Source organism: Hemiscyllium ocellatum, chromosome 8 (assembly GCF_020745735.1).
Source record: "Hemiscyllium ocellatum isolate sHemOce1 chromosome 8, sHemOce1.pat.X.cur, whole genome shotgun sequence".
Taxonomy (NCBI): domain Eukaryota; kingdom Metazoa; phylum Chordata; class Chondrichthyes; order Orectolobiformes; family Hemiscylliidae; genus Hemiscyllium; species Hemiscyllium ocellatum.
Window position 1 is genome coordinate 42784432 of NC_083408.1, and position 23345 is coordinate 42807776.

Consider the following 23345-nt stretch of genomic DNA (forward strand, 5'->3'; position numbering starts at 1 on the left):
ATTCCTTATCCCAGCACCAGATGTGCAAAGCATCTACTTTTATTTGAAATTTGATCACTAGATGCTCCCAGGAGGACCATGGGAATGCTTTAGGAATGTCCTCCAAGTCTTTCTGAAGAGATCAAGCCCATTGAGAAGAGCCCCTGGCTTGTGACCAAGTAAAATTAGGGAAGGTTCACATTGGAAGGCACTGAACACATTGTTGGGAAGGTGTGGAGGTGAAATTGAGATATTGGAGGAAGTGCACAAACCTACAAACAGCCAAAGCCTACATTTCCAGCATCACTGGCCCCAATTGGGCATTGTCTGCATTGGATCTTTCAGCCATTTCAGGACTTGGTTGAGGGACCTCTGTAAATATCTGAGAGAGTCAGCCTTTTGGCATGTTTTAAGCTCTCTTTTCCATTCACTTAGTTCATGGCTGATCTTCCACTTCCTCAACATCTATTCCTGCAGCAACTCCATATTCACTGAATTGAAAATATCCTTGCACCTTGCTTGTTTGATTCCTGATCTGGTATTCACAGTTGGTTTGGACCTTTGTTGAGCCATTACGTGACATTGATGCGTTGAGGCTAGTAATATTGTCATCTAGTGTTGATTGTGTTCACTCTGTGAAAAGAGGCTTTAATCTGTTAAATCCATGCTGCCAAATGCATCAGGGTTTTCGAGGCTTAGTCGAGTTACTCAGTGAGAGAGATATGCATTTATCGAGTCCATTTGGAGACCATCAGATGTCTCAAGTGTTCTACAGCTGGCCAAGTACCTTTTGGCACCACAGGCACTGTCGCAACACAGGAAATGCAGCAGACTTGAACACGTTCATTGAAGTCTCACCATCAGCAATAGGTTCGTGTATATTCAGATATTGGTGAAGGAATAAATATTGGCCAGGACACTAGGAAAACTCAGATGTGCTTTGGTTTATTATCCTGCCTGAGAACTTGGTGTTAAAATTATAAAGAAGCTACAGGTCTACTTGTGTGGCTCAGTATGCAGCATTTCTGTATAATGGTGAAAGAGTCAAGGATCTGTATCAGTAGTTGCTTTATTAATAAAGACTGCAGAAATGTTGTTTGGAAATACTCCAAATGATCAACGTAACGGCAGAAGCATTTTCAATTGTTTTCAATATGAATCATTGAAATGACCGATCTCGTCTGTCTTTACTGGCAGAGTTTGAGTTTCCTTAAATTTCATAGACAGTGTTGAAACCTTGTGATGTTCTGCTGAGGATAATTGACACAGGCAAGCATGCATTATGCAGAAGATAAACAACCCGTGGGCTTTCTATCCGTCCTTCCATGTTTTGTCTATTATGTCACCACACATTTTAATAAAACACAGAAACTGGTTGTAAGACATTGCAGTGCTTTAGACTTTGTGTGCCACTGTCCGTGCAAGTTATCAGTTGACTGGTGATGGTCTGAAATTGAGGCTTCCATGAAAGAAAGGAATGGACAGGGCTAACAGCAAAAGAAATAGACGTACAAAAAAAAATGAAGGGCAACTCAAGCAGCTGGTCAGGGTTGGAGAAAATCTTGCCTGCTCATTACCTTCTGGTGCAAGGGTTAACCAGGGAAGTGGCACTCAGTAGAATGCATTGTCTTCGCTGTGGTGTGTTACCTCAATGGTATTACAGTTAGACTTGTCTGCCTTGATGCTTTTTTCTTGCTAGGTTGTTGCCCTGAAACCACCAATCTGGGGCAATGTAAATCTGTATATTAAGGACTTCCATCTCACTCATGAGGCTTCAGGCCAATCCACGTCCAACAATCTGCTTTGAAGAATCTGCACACACACCTGTAGATGTGACAAATTTCCTGACAGCAGCTGAGACAATCCACAACAAGCAACAGTGCGCAAAATGCAACCGCACATGACATTCTTAAAAACAGATGGTTAATTTACCTCCTCCCAATGTTTTAAAAACTTTTATATAGTTCCCAAGATTCGATCCACATTTTTAGCAATGAACAATCTTGTATGTACTTATACCATATAATGAACTGAGTTTTGTTGAAATCTGTTGATTAGTTTTTGAGGTACATTATCTAAACTTACACAGTCAGACCAACAAACTAGAGAGAAAACATCTGTTATTAAAGCAAAACCACAAGTCATCTGTTCAAGCCACATCTGTGGTGGCACGTTACTTGTACATGGAAGTCAAAAGTCGAATCTGTGCATAACCTTGATGTCATATTTAGATGAAGATGGGCCTCCAGCCTCATATGTACCAACACTAAAACTAATTCCACTCCTGTATCATCACTTAACTTTGCCCCTATCTTAGCTTATCTGGTGAAGCATTCACCCATAACTTTGGTTCCCTGTAGATTTGACTATTCCAACAGATTCTTGCTTGGCCTCTAACATTCTACCCTCTGTCCATTTTGAGGTAATCCAACAGTCTGCCTATGCCTTAAATTGCAGCATGTCCCATTTCTTCTTCATCCCATAGCTCAGTTGCATTGACTCTTGTTCAAGTAATGTCTTAAAGATCTTAACCTTGATTTAAATCTCATTTTGGCATTACCTCTTCTCCCTTTTTGGGTCGTCATCTCCAACTCTACAAATATCAGACATCTGTGCCCTCTATTTCAATATCAATTGTACAATATCAATTATTATCATTCCACCATTGGTGGCTTCGCGTTCAGTTGCCTTGGCTCAAAGCTCTAGAATTTGCTCCCTATATGTTTATGCCTCTCTACCTTACTTTTCTCCTTTTTAAGACCTTCCTTGAAACCTCCCTCTTTGATCATGCCCTGAGCTATCTGACCTAACACCACCATTTATGGTTCAGGGTCATGCTTTGCTTTATAATGCTCATGGTAAGAATCTTGGGATTTTGTGTTGTGTATCACAACATGGTGTGTCAACAACATGACAGGATGCTGAATATGAAAATACACCAGCATGAAGTGATCACTGGTGTGGCTGTTGTCCTGAGTCAGAGAAACAATGTTGGCTGTACAATGAGGTGACTGACCAATGGCCACATTCCCAAAGGCATGCCCGCTGCTGATCTTGCTATTGTCATGAAACGAGTTGCCCACTTCTGCAATAGAACAATGCCGGGACATGAGAACTTCTCAAAGTTTGTCCCAGTCAAGCTCATTGCAGGTCCTTGTTGCTCACCAGTACTTGCCAATGATCAGAAGAAGAAATAACTCATCAAATGGCATAAAGTGCAGGCTACCACAATGAAAAATCATTCGTCAGCTTCAAGTCCATACTGTTCATCTACACCATTTGCAGAAGGCACTGCCTGTCATGAATCTTATTTGTTAAATAGCCACAACAATGGCCAAGTCCTTAGTGACCTACACGTGGCAATCTGTCACCTCCCAAGTTGTTGTATGTTCAGTGACTTTTTAAAGCACTTTTTCCAAATCCAAATATATTCCATCTATTGGTTCTCCTTTAAACATCTTGCTTGTGACTTCTTCAAAGAATTTAAGACGTTTGTCAGACACAATTTCCCTTCATGAAGCGATGCTGATCATGCTTGATTTTATAAAGTATTTCGAAATGCCTTACCATTACATCCTTTATAATCAATTCAAACATTTTCCCAATGATAGACATTTACCCAACTGGCCTAAAGTTTTTTTTTTGTTTCCCTACCTTTTTTAAATATGAGTGTTATGTTGGTAGTTTTCCAATCCTTTGGGACATTTCTCAAAATAAAGGATTCTTGGAAGATATGCGCACATAACTGATTCTGAACAGTAGTGAAAAATGAATTTGAAGCCAGGTAGGTGATCATTCATGCCAAGGTTTTGGTCTGTGCCACTCTGTAGTTGTCACATGAAATGAAAATGGGCGTGACCCGCATTCTGCCTGCTATGAATGGAACAAGACTTTTTTCACTGCCTGTCCTGATGGCCCACAGAGATCAGGAGTTTGCTTTCTGTCATGATGCATACTCTTTCAGGCCGAGCATCTGTTCACCAGCAACATGACAGTCTGTCTGAGCTGCTTGATATTGGTGTCTGTATTATGGTTCCGTTCCCTACAGTGAGTGGAAGGGAATAATGGAGGATATTGTGAAGCCATCAGAGTCATGTGAGAGTTGACATCTTCATGTTAAGAAGTTCTGTGTTCTACCCTAATGTGTAATTTGAGCAAAGAGAAATCAAGAGACACGAAACACTGCTTTGTGTGGCTTGAGTAGGATAACAGTAGTACTGTTGATAATTTTGTAACCATATTAAAGTCCACCTGTAAGATGAAACATAATATATGCCCTCATTTGAAAATAAATTTAAAATGTTGAGTGTTGATGAAGTTCTGAACTCTTCACCCATTCTCTAAAAACAGCCTCAGTCTCCTATTTTTGGTCAATCTATCATATTTACATTTTCATGGCTCGACTACCACGAGCCTGGCTGGTAGTGTCTCAGAAAACACAGGCTTCCACTATAAATCCTGCCAGTCCCCTAGTCATAAGGTCATTGGTTCAAACTCCATTCCAGAGACTTGAACACGGAATCTAGGCTGACACTTCAGTGCAGCACAAAGGGAAGGTCTGCTCTGCCAGACATGACATCTTTTAGATGAGACGTCAACTAAGATCCCATCTGCTCTATCAGGTGGAAATAAGAGATTTCAGGTTGTTATTTTGAAGTCGAGTACTGAGTTTTCCTTTGTGCGTTGCCATTATTGACCTTGCAATTATCTTTATTAAAACTGTTTCTCTGCCTGTTGTGGGATCTTTCTACAAAAGAATTGCTTCCTATGCTTCCAACGTCATAGCAGTGACCACGGACTGAAGTGTAATGTGCTTTGATTTATCCTGAGATTATGAACGATACCATATAAATGCTTTTTTTTCTGGACACATTTCAACCCACCTGCCACTGAAAACCCTTATCCTCGTTTGAATCATCTCGAGACTTGATGCTGCTTTTCCAGGTTGAATTATAAAGGCTTATCAGGAAAATAAAAACCAGAGAGAATTGTGATCACTTTCTTACTGTCCTTTCCTCAGGTTACACATCAGTGTTTGATTAAGTTTTATTTGCTGAAATGCAGGAGAGAGATTCCAATCCTGGGATGACAGAAGGACCCCAAATATGTTGAATTGTAAAAAAAAAGTTCTGAAGTGAAGATCAGAGAAATGTGGTAATTTTAGTTCCAAAATGAGGCATTGAGAACCAACCAGAGATAGATACACAAGATAGCTCGGGGAATGAAAGACAGAAATCTTGAATACAATTTGAAATTAAATTGGAATGAAGTCAAGGTAATGCAAGTTCAGTTGAAGAGAGGGGGGGATATTGTTCGCATACTGTGGTTGTTGAGTCGATGGAATGGTGAAAGGAAAAACCTGGAATCTTTGAGAACCAGCCAAATGTTGAAATGGGGAGGAAACTAGGGCTATCGCATGAGGCAGAGTTACAATGAACTTGATGACTTTGGCCTTCTGTCGTTGTCATGATTGCAAGTGTCAGGAAGTTGTGTTGAATTGAGCAAAATTAAAACTTAAAATGGAATGCATTGAAAGTGAGACCCTATACTGTCTTTGTGCATTTGACTAATAATGCAGAAGACAGAGCATTATAGTTCTCTGTACTGTGAAAACTGAATTTCTCAATGAGATGCTTGACTTTGCAAAGAATAATCCTGATCATGGTCCCACGCTCTGTGTTAACATGTCTGTAGTCATTGGCTTTCCAGCTGTCTCTGGCTGTAGGCCCAGGCTTGGTTTTTAAATTCAACTTCACATTGCTCTGGGTTATTAGCTGCATAGGGCAGTGGTACGTTTGTACCTGGAGTATGTGAGGAATTTTGCTCTCCTTAGTTAAATGGGGAGATACTTGCATTGGAAGCAGAATGTTCGTTGCTAATAGATTTCTGGGATAAAGGTATCCTCTTTGGAGGAAAGGTTGAGCATATTAGAACTGTACTCCTTGGCATTTACAAGGTGAGAGCTGATTGAGTGGAAACATAAGGTCCTGATGGGGTTTGAGAGGGAAGATGCTGAGTTGTGTTTCCTCTTGTGGGGGAATCAAGAAATAGAGGGCAGAGTAAAAGAAAAATGCAAGGCTCCCACTTCCAAGGCATAACTTGTTGGTGTCATTGGTCTTCAGAATTCTTTATCGAAGCAAGCCGTGGAGGTTGGGTCATTGAATATATCCACAACTTGGTCAGATGGATTTGCTTTGATTGGTAAGGCAGTCAAAGGTTATGTGGAGGGACAAACAGGCAAATAGAGTTAAGGCCACATCAGCTCTTCTATGAGCTTATCAACTGGCAAAACATTCTTGATGACAAGGTGACTTACTGCTCCTATTATGAACCCAACAGTGAGTAATGAAATGAGTGCCAATCATAAACTGATCATAGTGTAAATACAAAAGTGGATGCAAAACAGCAAATGGCAATTGAGCAGTAGGATGGATTTAATTCCCAAACTGAGATTTCAAATTGTGAGTATATAAGCAGAATGAAATATGGTTCTTTCATCTGAGTTCTGTTAGGTGGAAGGGATGTGATAACTGAAATCATAAATCTTTGCAAGTATGCTAATTCACATTTGGCACTTAATTAATTATCTTGATCAGAGTGAGCAATCCCTATGGAAGTCAATCATCAGGGTTATCATACCTGCCTGTTGAAAGTTTTATAATCTGTTTTGTTCCAGCGACATGCCTGAACATCCCAATGCAAATTCTAAAGAAACTCATTTGGAATATAATTGAAGCTGAGACTGATTGATGCAGATTGTTAGCCAGTCGGTTCCTCCATGCAGATTCCAGTTGCGGATTTATGATCAACTCCGCATCAAGGCTATCTCGCATTTAGCGAGACTTGGAGATTGGAGTGATAAGTTTTTTTTTTAGTCTGTTTTCTAAGAGGGACCACTTGTGTATGTTTTGCAGAAGTGATTCTTTTTAAAATATCTTAAACAGAAGAGGCAAAATTAAATGCAAGAAGTGATGTCAATTCAAAGTAAACAAATAATCAACTCTAGTTCCTTTTCACTGTTCAAATCCAACTTCCTTACTTAAAAAATTACCCTCTTAAATTCAGGATTACAGTGCAGTTGGTGCCACATGGGGTTGTTTGACTTATTTTGTGTTTATATTTCCTGCCATCCTATTAAGTCTTGTTTTAATCTTTTTCTTCCTTCTCACTGTATCACAGTAGGTATCAAAATTAAGCATTCTGAAGTCTTGGGCTCCTGAAACTACTCGAAATTGAGGGCATCCATACTAAGATTGTACATTGAGGTCTTTTCCTGACTATCAAATCTCCCTGCAGATGTCAAGTTTTGACTAGTGCAGGGTGTGATTGAATCCTAGCATTTTAGGAATCATTATTTTTAAAAGCGTGCCACAGTTCCCTACTACCAAACGGTCCCTATTTCTGCTTTAATTCCTTTTGTGTTCAGCAATATTGGCTGTGAATTGTACCTTCCACCTGGGACAGTCCACAACAAAGGTCCATTTGTACTTAGTGCAATGTTTTTGTTGTCACAAGCGAGAGGCTGTTTTGTTTCCATATTTAACCAGAGCATCTTGCATGCAGTAGGGTGAGCACTGGTGATTGAAAATGGAGTATAATAGTCTTGGTATCATCAAGCAATGGAACAAGAAGTTGCTTGGTTCGTCTCCTCTTAACTGATAATGTAATGAAGTTGAGTCTCCAGATTCCTTAGCATGATGTTCCTGGTTGACATATATGTTTTTCTTAGCCACAGTTTTCAGTTTGAGGGATGATGGTTTGATTTGTAATTATAACACAGATCTTTGGATCGTGGAGATTTGAAGCACAAACTGTAAGTGCTGCTTTGTAATTTACCATAATCCTCCAAAAGGAGTAAATGTTGTCATTAATCGGTGTACTTTAAAGGAGACAAAAAGTCTTTAAAACTCCTTGAAGGTCGATTACAAAATAGGCAGGGCCTCTTGTCTATATTTATATCTTCATCTGCGCATTTATTAATATGATATGGAAAGTTAAGAAGCATATAAAATCACCCTTTTAGAAAAAAAATGAATCGAATAAAAGACAAGTACTACATGAGTTGCATGTTATGCAGCTTGATTAGCAACCAAAACCTGAAATATTTGGCTGTACTTTCTTTGTTAATTGTTGGGTTCTGCTTTATGTATTTCTGTCTTTGTCAATGTTGACTCTATGGTGGTGAATCAAGTGGATGGGGAAAAGCTCCATTGAAAGGTCCTAAGTGGGGTGATCTCACTGGGGTGATGTTAAAAGGATCTTGTTTGATCTCTCCTTGAAAGGAAGATAGAAATGTGAAAGTTGCATCTTTTTGAGTTTGTGGCATATCTATAAAAATCACCTGGTTTCTTGCTTTTTATTATTCCTTACCATTGGTGATAAAACTTCAGTATTCCATTCACAGTCGCAGCCTGGGGCACTGCTTTTAGTGTCTTTTGAGTTCTGAGTTAGTTTCTTCTCAAATCTCTTTTAATCTTCCACAGGACTGACTCTATGTCCATTGCTTTTTGCCGTTTAACCAAAATGTGTTAGTTTGCACTTAGATAAAAGTGTGATATAGAATTCAATGTTACTATGTTTTGCCACTTCCCTTCAGTTTTGCAAATAATTAATTCTGCTTTCTATTTTGGTATCATCTACAAATGCGAAAAATGTCCTCAACTGCTAATGTCTTTCTAATCGGTTTGGGATGGGGTGGGCGGGGGGGAGGGGGAGAGGATGGTGTCCACGTAGTCCACGCTTCACCTAATTCCAACCCCTAATTTTCTCCAGAATCTTGAATGTGTCATTCTGACAGAGACTTTTCTGAAGTCTGTGGGTCTCATATTTGTCATGTCAGTTGTCTCCATTTGAAATTCCGTAAAGAATGATTAACATGGTTGACCCATTTTGGTTAATTTATTTTTCTCATTACCTCACAGTGTGGTGAATTCATTCTTAAAATATGACCCTCCCTTTCCTCACTTCTGATTTTGGATGACTTAGCTTGGAAACATCTTGTTTGCACTGTCTTCTCTTTAATATCTGGCCCCTGTTGTGATGAGATGCGTGTTCACTTGTAAGGGGGCATATCATAAACTATTATCCATCACTACCATTTCTAAAGTCAGTTCTGAAGATAAGTCACATTTGGCTTTTAGTGCTGATATTTTTCCCTTTGTTTAAGACTGGTGCAGAAAACTTATTAGACTTTTCTTTCTTTTATCTCATTTACCTTCAGTTTCTTCTTCATAATTATTTTATTGTTGGCTTTGCAGACCTTGTTCAATTCTAATTTGGTTCTAATATGAATATTAATAATTGCCTTTAGTTAGCTCTTCAAGTGAAATGAATTATTTTGTGTGTTGCTACTCTTTGTCAATAAGGTTCCATTGTTACTCCACAGTCCCACCTGACAACTGTTCCTTCCACTTCATGACAACACGATCACACTCCAACTTCTCAAATCATCTTTCAGTGATGTCTCCGAGTTTCTATACTTCCTCCACTTCTAGTCATCAAAAAAAACCTGCTGTGGTCAGCTCCTGCTGAGTCAGACATTACTATTTCTGCTGTTTCTAATTAATCCTGGAATTGATCCTTGGTGATGAATGAGTTTAAAATGACCAACTATAAATGTGAAGATTTTCAGCTCGTACAGAGTACTCCCTGTGTTAGAGATTAATGCTGCACTTCAAGACAAATGTGTCTTTTTTTTTATTATTACTGTACCAGTCTCTCATTTTCTGTACAAGTTTGATCATCTTGTGTGTAGTTTTGGATTCCTTCATTGAGGATGGGTGTTTGGACTATGGAGGGGTGCAATGAGATTTATGGGCCTGATTCCCGGGATGGCGGGACTTAGGGATGAAGAGAGACTGGATTGGTTATGACTATATTAACTGGAATTTAGAAGAATGAGTGGGGCCTTGGAGAAATTATACAATTTTAACAGGGCTAGACACGGTCAATGCAGGAAGAATGTTCATGATGACCAGGGATCACAGTCTAAGGATACATGGTAGTCCATTTAAGACTGAAACGATGAGAAATTTTTACACTCTGAATGGTGAGCCTGTAGAATTTGCTGTCACAAGAAGTGATTGAGGTCAAAACATTGAATGTTTTCAAAGAGTTAGACATAGCTGTTGGCTAAATGGATTAAAGGAGAACAAGCAGGAGCAGTGTAATGTGTTGGATGATCAGCCATGATCACGTTGAGGGCTGGGACAGGTTTGGAGGGCCAAATGGCCTATTTTTAATGTTTCCATGTTTGTCACATTGAACAAAGTTAGTTGGAGAGCCTTGAGCACTTTACGCAGTCCCTAATACCTTCTGAAAGCGTTGTTTATTTCTCTGCCTATCTTCTCTGCTGCTTCTCCACATTTCTTCCTGTAGCCCCTGCCCTTTTATTTGGGAAGTGTTTATCGTAAGGTGCTCGCTGCCAGTTTCATCATATCGCCAAATGTTTGTCAGTGTTAGAAATCCTTTTTAAGAGAAACCAGAACAGCTTCGGAATTGAGAACAGGGAGAGGCTCACAGGTTCATGTTTAAATTCCCACCTACTCTTGAGATCTATAACAATCTCTGACTAGGTTGATTTGAAAATATCAAGGCTCACGTTGCAGTGGTAGTGTCCCTATGTGTGGGCTAGGAGGGTTGGACTAGAGTCCCACCTGCTCTAGTTGTGTCACAATGTTTTTGATCATGTTGATTTAAAAGGAATGGTGTCCTTGCCTCTGGGCTCGAAGGTTCTGTGCTGCCCTGATTTGTGTAATGAGATCTCTGAACAGTTGATTTAAAAGTATTATGATCCCACTGAATGGTAACAGAACAGGCTTGAGGACATGAATATCTTTGTTTTGAAAGTAAAAGGGGCTCTTATGGTGCAGTGGTGTTTTAACCCTTGGTCAGGAAGTCTCAGTCCAAGTCCTTTCTGCGCCTGGCATGTCATAATATGTTAGGAAAAATTGACTGGAAAAAGAAAGAGTTGAGTTTACCATCCACCCTACTCTCAAAACCCAACTCCATCTTTACTTCTTCCTATCCCACTCTAGTTTGCTGATGTTCCACTGGTAGGCAGTTACTTGTCAAGTGTTAAATCTTCAGTTTGTCAAACAAGTGATTTGGTGGTAGGTTATTTTTTTTAAAAATGTAGCTGAATTTGCATTGCATGATCCCTGGTGGTGGGTAGAGTTTGTTAATCATTCCCATTTACTTGGTTTAATTAGTTTGTTTGGTCACAAAACATTAGAGTGGAGTTCTTGGGGGATGGACTGCCTGTCTTGCGTTGGCTACATCTGTGCCCATGTGTCCTTGATGAGGGAGCATACAGTGTCCAGTGGTACCCTCAAAGTTTTCCAAATGAGATGGGCTGCATGGGTTGGATTGTCCTCCAGTTTATCCCCTACTTTGATTTATGATTTGGAGCTGCCGGTGTTGGACTGGGGTGTACAAAGTTAAAAATCTCTCAACACCAGGTTATAGTCCAACAGCTTTACTCGGAAGCACACTAGCTTTCGGAGCGACGCTCCTTCATCACCTGATGGAGCGTCGCTCCAATAGCTAGTGTGCTTCTGATTAAAACTGTTGGACTATAACCTGGTGTTGTGATTTTTAACTTTGTACTTTGATTTAGACCTCCTTCCTTGTTCACCTTTTTTGTTGTTTTCTGGGCATTGTTTATAATTTAACTAATTGGATAATTGTTGAATTGAAAGCCTGTTAATAATTTTGGGAAGAAAGGAGATGGACCCTTCCCTAGCAGAGTGGGCTTCATAGGATGGGGTCAAAGTCCAGGAGGGAAATGTGGAAACTGGTGTGTGTGCTAAATTATAGATTCAGAATAAAACTCTTCTCTGAAAGTCTTTCATTGCCAAATTCAGTGAACAGATATCAGTTGGTTAAATGATGTTGAGAAACTAAAGAGAAAAGCTGAAAGGCCTTGGTGCATTATGGCAGTACATTAAAGCCAGCCATGATGTTCATGTTTGCTGACTGAAATTGCATCTCTGTGGATAGGATGAATCTTGTTGTTGAATTTAGCCACTCAAGGTTTATTTTGTCTTCATTTGTGGCGGATGTTGTTTCAGTATAGGTTTCTCAGTTCTTGCACAGGCCTAAGCCAAACTTGGAAGTTGCTGATAAGCAATGGTTATTAATAATCCATGCCTGATGGTAAGGCCATAGAGTATCCAGTTCTGACCTCTGCCTCGAATGCTATTAAATGACTGAAGTCAGGGGGTAATCCATATATTTTTTATATCTTACACATGAGCTCAATGACTTTATTTCACTGGTTAGATGGTTGCTGCCATGTTTTGCAAGTTTCAATGTCTGCAGCAATCCTGCTTGCTGTTGATGAACCTCCAGCTTTGCCAAATAGGGAAAAATAACTGCAAAGAAACAGTTTTTCCCTATTTTTCTTTCAATTATATTTTCAAGCTCAGTAATCTCAGCAAGTTTAAACTTGGAAAGCTTAATCAAATGAAGCAATGCTAGGTGTGCTGCTATGGAAACTAATCATTAGTATTAACAGCTAGCAAATTGCAATCTCTACACTACGAGTTCCTTCGTTCTGTATTAAGTTCCATTATGGGACGAGGAAAGAGTGATTTAAGTAAATGTAATCAAGTGACGAAATCACTCAATACAGGTATAGAAACAGCAGGGGAAGGTGCTAAACATTGGGCACGTTTATTTATAAATTAATTGATGGCGATGCTTCCCTGAAGGAATCTGCTTGTATGTAAGTCAAGGAAACCCAAAAAGAAAATAAATTGTTTATGGCAAATTTTAACTCGCTGATTAGGAGCAACATCACAGTTGAAATTAGAAATAAATACATTGATTAGATGTTTTCAAACAGGATGCTGTCAACTCAGTCAAAGAGGGAATGGTTGATTTGGTGATCAGGTATTCTAAATAGCTTGTAATGGTTGATGAGCAGCAGCTTTGAAGTTGGTAGCTGGAGTAAGGGGGATTTTTGAGAATAGTGCTAATATCAGTGACTTGTCAATTCATTTTGGGAATGGGGGAAGAGTGTATTCAAATTCACAGCTGATGACAATGGTGGCTTATGGTCATTGCAAGGAAAACCCTGAACTGCTAAAGGAATAATATTTAAGAAAATGACCAGAAGAATAGATACACTGAAAATAGGAGCAAGAGATGTCTTTGTCAGGCCATTAATGCTTTGCCATTCAATATAATCCTGGTTAGTCCATGATCTCAGTGCCAAGCTCCCACTCTCCCCATACCCCTTGATGCCTTTAGTGTCTAGAAAGCTATCTGTTTCTTTCTTGACTCTGTTCATGGACACTGGCAGGTATGATGTTTGAATCCAGTTTGAACCTGTTTTAGAGCCCATTTTCAGTGCTGGGCTATCAACCTGTGGCCTCCATTGAACGATGGGAAGTGATTCCTTGCTCTCTTCAGGATCTGACTGAATCACTACTGTGTGACCTTAAGTCATTGGCATTACAGTCACTCTGAGTAGAGTATTGTCCTGCTTAGAGCATGTTAAGTAGATGGTCATAGTCAGAATGTAGAGAGGGTATACAAAATAATAGGTACATTGCTAAAGAGTGCAGGAGCAAATTTACTCTGGTGTATATCAGCATAAAGCATTGAAGATGACAGGGTGGGCTTTTTAATAAGCACACAGAATTGTAGGCTTTATAGACTGGGTCAAAGAGTGTGGTACAGGAAAAGCACAGCTGGTCAGGCAAAATCCAAGGAGCAGGAAAACTGTGTTTCAGGCATAAGCCCTTCATAGGGCTTTATAGGCAGGGCATGAAGTACAAGATCAGAGGGGTGATGTTGAACTTTTATTTGGCACCAGTTTGGCCTCAGCTAGAAAATTTTTGTTCAGTTCTAAATGTGGAACTTCAGGAAGGATGTGAGCACATTGGACAGGCTGTGGAAAGGATTCACAAAAAGAGTTCCAGGGTTTATGAACTTCAGGAATAAAGATAGATTGGAGAATTTGGGACATTATTCCTTGGAAGAAAAAGCCAAGAAGAGATCTGACAGAGGTGTCCAAAGTAATGAAGGATCTGGGTTGAGAAAAGGATTGAGAAAAAGCAGGCACAGATAGACAGATAGATAGTAATTGGCAAAAAAAAAGAATAAATGATATGAGAGAACTTTTTCAAGCAGGAAGTGTTTAGGGTCTGGAGAGGAGTGTAGTCAGGTTCAAATTGAAGCATTTAGTTTTGGGAAGTGAATTAAACTGTAACCTTTCCTGAGAATGCATTAACTGTGCTTTCTTTCCACAGATGCTGCCAGACCTTCTGAGTTTGTCCAGCAATAGCTGTTTTTGTTTAGATCTTTGGCATGTGCAGTTAGTTGTTTGTTTTATTCCAGCTTTTTTTTGTGGAAGTTGGTGCAATCATGATGGACTGAATGGTTTCCTCCTGTACTGTAACAGTTCTGTGATTCTGAGTGAAGGGGCCAATGTGATATGAATAAGTATTAGTGAAGTGGCTGCTGTGATGATAACCCCCATTAGGGGGAAAAATAATTACAGCTTTATTGTCATCACGAATCTTGCAGAATCAACTGTGCCACACAATGACTGAGGAATGGAGGCAGCACAAACACTCTCATAAGTGGATGAACTCATCTAATCACTTAGATCGGTAGAAAACTGGGACATTTCACTATCCCTCTGAAATTGCACTGATTTGAAAGGAAGATTGTGCCGGATACTACAAGTTTGAACAATGCATCGCTGTGCCAAACTTAACTGAGAGAATATCCTCCCTTGTGGAATAGGCATGACAGTTTTGTTGATTATTTTGTGTCCTGTTTGTACTGAGGAAAAACAGCAACCATTTTGGTAAGACTTTGTTTCTCCCTTTATTTTGATGTTTATTACGTTTGGATAAAGATGGAAATGTTGCGACTAAAGGCCTCCTTTTAAATTCCACAAAATGGACAAACTTTTCAATTGAAAAGTGGTGAAATGTAATTATTCCCAATGTGCTGTATGTGGGGTTATTGTTAATGTATGACTGCATCATTAAGAATATTGTATGTAGGTGTCTCTCCATGTTGTTTTGTCATATATGCTGTTTCTCAAAGGTAGTGTATCGCCCTATTTCAGTTGAACAGAAATCAATGTTGCAATATCTGTCAGAGGTAGCTAAATCTTCCTAATTCCCCCCCCCCCCCCCCCCCCCCCCACACACACACACACACACACACACACACACACACACACAATCAAAATCACCAATAACGACAAATAAATTAAGAGTTACTATAGTTACAATGGATGCTAGAGATCTGGGAAAAAAACAATAAATTACTGGTGCAACTCAGCAGGTCTGACAGCGCCTGTGGGAAGAAAACAAAGCTCACATTTTGAGTCCAGTGACTCTAAACAGAACCTCATCCTCAAACTTCTGGTGAAGAGTCACTGGACTCGAAACATTAATTCTGCTTTAGAGTCATAGAGATGTACTGCTTGGAAACATACCCTTCGGTCCAACTCGGCCATGCTGACCAATATCGGTTGCTTAATAGTGATTCACTCAAGATAACCTTGGTGATTGAAATAACTGATAACTTTACCTAGTCACAGTTAAAAGTTCTGTTTGCAAGCTTCCCAGTCGACTAGGATTGAGTCAGTTGTGCAAATCAGCTTTTCAAAAAAGGCTTCCTAAAACAGCAGAGAAAAAAACGGAAACAGAAAATGGTGGAATTACTCAGCGGATCAGACACAATTAACACCTCAGGTTTGTAACCTTAAATCAAAAGCCACCATTCCCTAAATTCTGAAGAGCTCTTAGTGGATTGGAAAAGCACCGTTAAAGAATGGAGGGAGACCAAAGCATACAACTCTAAGCCTGTTACCAAACATCCAGTTGTGAATGAATGAATGATTTCATTGTCACCTGTATTTCACAGTAAGAATACAATAAAATACAATGAAAAGGTTTCATTGTTGTCACAATGTAGTGCCATTTTGAATAATTTAAGAATTGGGGTATATTGTCTTCTGTCTAGCACCTTGCTCAATTGGTCATTCTTCATAAACAAGCCTATTGACTATCCAGGTGTGGTTGGTATTCGAACTGAGATCCAGGTAGATGAACGTGTTAGTGTGTCTTATGAGCAGGAATCCTTGTTGACTGTTCCATTCCTAACTTAAGGGACCCTGAGACCAATTTTCAGTTTCCTGCTGAGGTCTGAAAACTCTGCACTGACTGAGGAATCTTGGTTTCTTGGTGCAAAAGGGAGTTTACTTGACAACTGAAGGTGAATTGCAAGTGTGAGGAAATTGGGAAGTTTGGGTCTTGTGCACTTTGATAGGCAGAATGCTTTGGTTGTGTGTACTGAAGATGTTAAACCTCTGTGTCTCTCACACTGAGAGCACTTCCTTTTTGATTTGTCAGCACTTAGCATACTTGATTTTTTTCCCCCCTCTCTCTTAGTTCGCAACTCCATACAATATTCTGTTTGATCTTTCTTTCAGAGCTGCTTGGGTTTCAATGCATAATGCATCGAAAGAGAGATTCAGTTGTACTACAGGCCTCATTAAACTCCATGTCAGCGGTGCTGGCTGAAACTTTGCTTTCAAAGGATAGCAAGAACCTCCTTCTCTCAGTTTCCTTTGGAATTCTCTAGAGTTGGACAAGTGACCTTTACATTTAACAGGTTATTTTCTCAGCTGTCAGTTGAACTCATCACCTTCCAACTGCCTGGGGGGAGACTCAGGACATATTGGAATCTGTGGGGCACCTCCATGTTAAATCTCATAGGGAGTGATATTCTGCCGAAATACTTCCTAATCATTTGTTTTGAAAGAAGGACTATTTCCATATATGCCTGTATCCCTACCAGCTCTATCATCGTATGTATTTTGTTTCTGCTTGTGAGAAGCAGTGTGGGAGCAGATGGTTTGTTTTGTGGTGCTTCCTGCTGTGATAACAGGGATGTGAATGTTTGGCTGTAGGCTGTATTCTCTATTTGTGAGGTCAGTAGTACAGTACTTAATAGTATCACAACAAGAGCCACTCCATACAAGATGTCAACTCATGCCAGGACTTTTAAAGGCTAAAATGCAATACCAAGAAGAAGCTTAAAGATACCAGTTGGCATAAATTGCAAATGAGCCAAGGTTCTCCTTTTCATGTTAAAAAAAAAAATTTGAATTTGAGCACCACACACAAAAGAATTGTGCAAAATGTGCTGGGAATCTGTCACTTGTGTCTGCCCTTGCTGAGGATAATTTGTCATAGTAGAACAATTTTGACAAGTTTTCCTGAGGAAAAAAAGGCTCATGTTTATATAGTCAAAAGGTGCCATAAAGCACCATATGCTCAAGGCAGCCCTTTTGAAGCGTAGTTCCTGTGGGATTGTGGTTTGTAAGGGTTAATGTGGGACTCTGTAAATAACAGCTCCCATTATGGTGCTGGTGCATGTATGACTGAGATGAGAGAGAATGCTCAAGACTTCAGAGATACAAGATCCAGTTATGGAGACTTGCAGATGTTCGGTAATATTTTGTAAACTAGTTGTGGTTTGAACATACCAATGACTCAGTAATCATTGCAGAGCCAGACTAACCAACAGTTCCTGTTGTATCTAGGCACGCAAAGCAGCAAACCCTCAAACAACTGCGACCAGCCAATCTGATGTTTGCTGATGTTGATTGAGAAATATGTATTTGCCAAATCACTGGACATAACTGCCGTTTGTTTGAAATAATGGTATGGAATCTCCAAACATGACTGTGATTTAACATAACATTTGAAAATTGACACATGAAACAGCACAGCATGCTCCCTCAGTTCTGCAATGCAATGTTAGCCTTCATTTTAATGCTTGAGTGCCAAAGGAGGACTTGGGCCTGGCATCCTTATTATTGTTCGTTGATGGGCAGTAGGCAGTGTTGGCTTTCTTACTAATTTGAAGTTAGTCTTGAGAAGTTAGTGATGAGCTATCTTCTTGCACTGATGCAGTCCATTTGGTGTAGGTACACCCACAATGCTAGGAGAGCGGGCGTTCCAGGATTTTGGCTCAGCAGCATTAAAGGTAGATTTTCAAGTGGGGTGTAGCATTGAGAGGAACTTGCAGGTGGTTGTGATTCAGAGACCAGAGGCCAAGCCACTGAACTACAGCTGACACTTATCATACGCTGGGTCTTTAATAGACATTGTCCGGCGTGTAAATGAATGATTTTTGTTCCTTCAAAAGATCTTGCTGTTGTTATTTGTTATAATAGAATAACTTAGAACAAACTTGTATAAATTTGTTGTTCACCCATGTAACTACAGTTACAAATGATTGCCATGTGCTTTATTGGTCCCTTTTGTTTTAATGCTGCTAGTTTGCAAAGATACCTGCATTTCCTTAATTGTGCAAAGAATTGTATCTCTTGCAAGGGCAGGGGAGGAGAGAGAGAGAGTAAATGGTGACTGTTGAGTTGTGGAATTTCACAGAACTCAATTATTCAAGCATTTTGCTTCAAGAATGGTTTGGATTTATCCCAGTTTCCTGTGGGAGACTGTTGGAGTTGTGTTCCTGTCTCAGCACCATGGTTGGTATTTTTACAGGAAACATGCAGGTAATTTTGCTCATTTTCAACACTTCGAGCCAGTAAATGTCTGTGTAAATTAACTTGAGTTTTCATTTGTCTGACATACAGTTCTATGATATAAAATCAAATTTTATCATCAGAATTTTTTTTTAACGTTTAGTGTTTTGATTCCTTTTAGGATTATCGATTTCAGAAGCAGCATCCTTTGTCAGGCCATTGATTTGATGACAGGTACTTCCACTACTTTATCAGTTAAACTCAACTATGTTGTTAGGAGATGAATACATTTCTTTTAAAATAAATTGATTGGCTTGAAGATTTTCCATAAGACCTGATTTTGCTGTTCAACTTTAAGACTTAACGAAACACCCTGACATTTAGGCTACCTTTTTAATATGAAGTGTTTTATGATTCCTCTGAAATTGCATGTATTTGTAGAAATGTAATATTCCCACTGTGCTTATGTTGTTACACTCTCACTGAATGGTGATGCATAATTTAAAAACACACTTTTTCGCAAGGCATATAATACTGCCAGCTGTGGCGTTTAAGCACCAGTAGGTATATTGTCGAAATAGAATTGATAACGCGAATGCATAAAGTGCAGCGAGACAGCTATGTTAATCCCATATCGCAAGGAAGAATGTTCTTCCAGTTAATATTCTTCAGTGCACTGCTTTTGAATATAAATTGGTTTTAGTGCCCATTGGTATCTATTACAGTGTGGTGAACCTGCATAATTTATAACTCCAGTTATGCTTATCCTTCTATTTGTTTTTTGATCTTTCCTTTTTTTTACCTAGCTGTGCCACTTATCCTATGCTAACTTGTAATATGGGCAGTTTCTGAGATCAGGGATAACTCCTGAGAAGAGCAAGAGTGTAGCCTAGGTTACTCATTCTAAAGAAGGGCCATTCGAATGGTCATTTTGCTTTCTGTCCACAGATGCTTCCAGACCTGCTGAGTTTTTGCAGCAATTTCTGATTTTTGTTTCCGATTTCCAGCATCCGTGGTTCTTCAATTTTGTTTTTGTTTTGAATGCTAAGGATCAGGAAGGTCTTGTATTGTTGCATATGATTATATGGGCAGCATAATGGCTCAGTGATTAGCACTGCTGCCTCACAGCGCCAGGGACCCGGATTTGATTCCATCCTTGAGCAGCAGTCTGTGTGGAGTTTGCACATTCTCCCCATGTCTATGTGAATTTACTCCAGCTGCTTTGGTTTTCTTCCGTGGTCCAGAGGTTAGATGGATTGGCCATGCTAAAGTGCCCATAGTGATGTGTAGGTCCATAGTGATGTGTAGGTTAGGTGGATTAATCATGGGAAATGCAAGGTTATAGGGATAGGGTAGGAAGTTGGGTCTGTGTGGGATGCTCTTCGCAGGGTTGGTATGGACTCAGTGGGCCAAATGGACTTACTCCACTGCAGAGATTCTATGATTATGTAGCATTTTTAGAATTTATTCCACAACATTCTGTTTTCCCACCCCCTCAAGATTTGCAAGTTGCTGCATGTTATTTTCAGTGTAATAAATTAAGGCCTCCTCTGAGTCTTGTTTTGCCTTGATATAATGCACAGTACACTGCAGTTTCTTAGGTTACTATTAGTTCAGCTCTTCAGTGCCATGTATCTGGTTTGGGTTAAGGCTTAGAGAGCTCTCTTGCTTGAAAAGAACAGAAGGTTAAGATTGTGGAAGTCCATCCGGTTTTAAGATTGAATTCGATGTCTGACAGTGATCAGAGGAAAGTAGAATTTGGTAGCCGTCGGGAAAAACAGGATTGGAATAAGAAAGTGTGATCAGTTTTCACAGTGAGGAGTTAGCGGAAAGATATATTGAACAACTTTTATGAGGCTTTGGAGCAACATAAAAGGAAATTTAGCGAAACAAGAACAGAAATGGCAGTTGAAGGCTTCAGCTGGAGATGCACAGAACAAGCTTTCTTGTAGCCTGCCCAGAAATGGTTTATTGTTATTTTTAATTTTTTTCATTTACAGTCAGTTCTTTGATTCAGTTTGAGCCATTCTCTCTCTGTTTTGCAACATATTATGATCCAGAATCATTCAGGCAAGTCTGTTTCCTTGTCGGAGTACTTTGAGCGCAGACAATTCCCATGAATAGTTTCCATCGGTGTCTTGTTATAAAGAAATGAAGCAATTGTTGGATATCTATTAAAAAGGATTAAGCTGAATGCATGGTGCTCCTTATCCTGGAGGAGAAAAGAAATCTTTCTTGGGGAAAACTGTAGGCTTTGTGTATTTCTGCAGCATGGAGATTATTAATGAATTAAAATACATTGGCACATTTGTATAATAAGATAGCAGTGTTTAGAGATCTAAACACTGTGGACTATTTAGCAATTGGATTTGCCTCAATCCTTCAAGTTGGATGAAAGCACATGGGAAATAAAATGAATTCAGCCTCTTGCATTGTATTCCCTCAATGTGTAAATGATAGCTAATGTGCATTTCAATGCAATTTACCCACTTTACTCCATATCCTTGACAACTGTTCATTCAGTCAGTGAAATGCTTAAGTGGAAGACTTTCTATCGGGTGAATCGGAATTTAAAGTGCGGATCATGTGGGAATCTTGATTCGGCTGACCCTGCGGGAATTGCCTAGGAAATGGAAATATCCTGATACGGCATCTGGTCCCCAGTGGAGAAGTAATACCTTGCAAGAACTCATTGAGCTAGCATTGGCATCTTGGTGACACTGACCTACAGTCAGGATATAAATGTAGCAGCAATGCAGTTCTGAGGCAGGTTTGAGTTAGGTCCTGGACACCCACCACAGCTAAAAGCAAAATGCCAAAATCAAATTCTCTCTGAATTTAATGTTTTTTTAAAATCTCATCTGGAGCAATTCCAGCATTGGAAGGGGGACAGAAAAAAAATGTTACCAAAGAACACACAAAATTAACCATGTTTACGTCAAAGAGTATATAGTGGATTAAGTATGGCTTATTGTGAATGCTTGAGTACTCGTGTTTATTGTAAGGATAAGTGGATATTTGTTACTTGTTTCTAAGATGGAACTGGTTCATTTTTTCCTTTTAGTTTACTGATGAGAATTTATTAATGTATTTGTATCTGTCTAAGACATGAATTTATTTTAACTGTGTTGTGTCAATCCTGCTGCACATAATTTTTGCACTATGTACCACTGTGCACTTTTGCACTTTCCCACTACTTACCTATTATTTACTCGTCTGTGCTATTTAACTCTGTCATCTGCCTGTATTGCTCACAAGATGAAGCTTTTCACTGTGCCTTGGTATGCGTGACAATAAATTCAATTCAATTCATTCAATTAGTCCTTCATACAATGGTATGCAACCTTATTAATTATATGTTGAAATGCCAAAATACAGTATTTTAGTTCCACTTAAAGTAGTTACTTTTGCATTGAAGTACAAAGCTGAACTTGCAAACAGAACAGGAGAACTTTGAGCTCTTGTATATGATTAGACCACACATTCCCATTCTTAGAATACAATTTGTCTTTGTCAAAAATGGAAAGATAAAGTTGCTTCTACAGAAAGAAAAATTTTGTTACGCAAACCATTGAACCTATTGTCTGTCTTTCTATCTCCAGATTGTAGGTTGACCTGTTCCCAGATTATTTTCATTGAAGATTGAAGTATGTTTTGTTTTTAAATTTAGAGCATGTTTAGTCATGTGTTTAATCAAATAGCCCCTGAAAAATTGCATCTCCTTATTGCTGAGGAGAATTGGTTTTGAATAACAATGCCACACCTCCCCCTCTTGTACCACTTCGTCCCCTGTTCTTACTGAAACATCTAAACTCTGGAACCTGCAATAACCGTTCCTGTCCCCTGATACTGGGTAATGAACCAGGCCAGGTGTTAGATTCGGAGGTGGGTGTGATAATGACCACAATTCGGTTATGTTTACTTTATTGATAGAAAGGGGGAGGTATAGAGTGCAGGGCAAGAGTTATAGCTGAGTAAAAGGCAATGATGATGCAATTAGGCAAGATCAAGGATGAATAGGGTGGGGAAAGAAACTGCAGGGGATGTGCGCAATTGAAATATGGAACTTGTTCAAGGCACAGCTGCTGTGTGTCCTTGATAGGTATGTACCTGTCAGGCAGGGAAGGAGTGGTTGAGCGAGGAAACCATGGTTTACTGAAGAAGTTGAGGCTTTTGTCAAGAGGAAGAAAGAGGCTTATGTTAGGTGAGACATGAAGGCTCGGCGCTTGAGAGTTACAAGTTAGCCAGGAAGGACCTAAAGAGATAGTTAAGAGGAGCCAGGAGGGGACTTGAGAAGTCTTTGGTGGATAGGATCGAGGAAAACCCTAAGGCTTTCTATAGATATATCAGGAATAAAAGAATGACTCGACTAAGGTGGGGGCCTGTCAAGGACAGTAATGGGAAGTTATGCATGGGTCTAAAGGGGTAGGAGAGGCGCTAAATGAATATTTATCGTCAGTATTCACACTGGAAAATGACAGTGTTGTTGAGGAGAGTACTGAGATACAGGCTAGACTAGATGGGATTGAGGTTCACAAGGAGAAGTTATTAGCAATTCTGGAAAGTGTGAAAATAGATAAGTCCCCTTGGCCTGATGGGATTTATCCTAGGATTCTCTGGGAAGCCAGGGAAGAAATTGCCAAGCCTTTGACTTAAATCTTTGTCATGATTGTCTACAGAATAGTGCCAGAAGACCGAAGGAAATGTTGTCCCCTTGTTCAAGAAGGGGAGTAGAGGCAACCCTGGTAACTATAGAACAATAAGGCTTACTTTGATTATGGGCAAAGTTTTGGAAAGGGTTATAAACGATTGGATTTATAATAATCTAGAAATGAATAAT

The 23345-nt window shown here is 39.5% G+C and overlaps 1 protein-coding gene across 8 annotated transcripts in view; it reads left to right on the top strand.

Moving 5' to 3' along the window:
* The window catches only part of LOC132818134 (alpha-(1,6)-fucosyltransferase), a 752369-nt gene that overhangs the window by 140241 nt on the left and 588783 nt on the right, over positions 1 to 23345 (top strand). For 6 of the 8 annotated variants that reach the window (XM_060828858.1, XM_060828856.1, XM_060828873.1 and 3 more), the window contains one exon: positions 18687 to 18739. The exons of the other annotated variants lie outside the window; for them this stretch is intronic. The gene's annotated coding sequence lies outside the window, so the exon portion shown is untranslated. The remainder of the gene's footprint in view (positions 1 to 18686; positions 18740 to 23345) is intronic. 8 annotated transcript variants of the gene reach the window in all.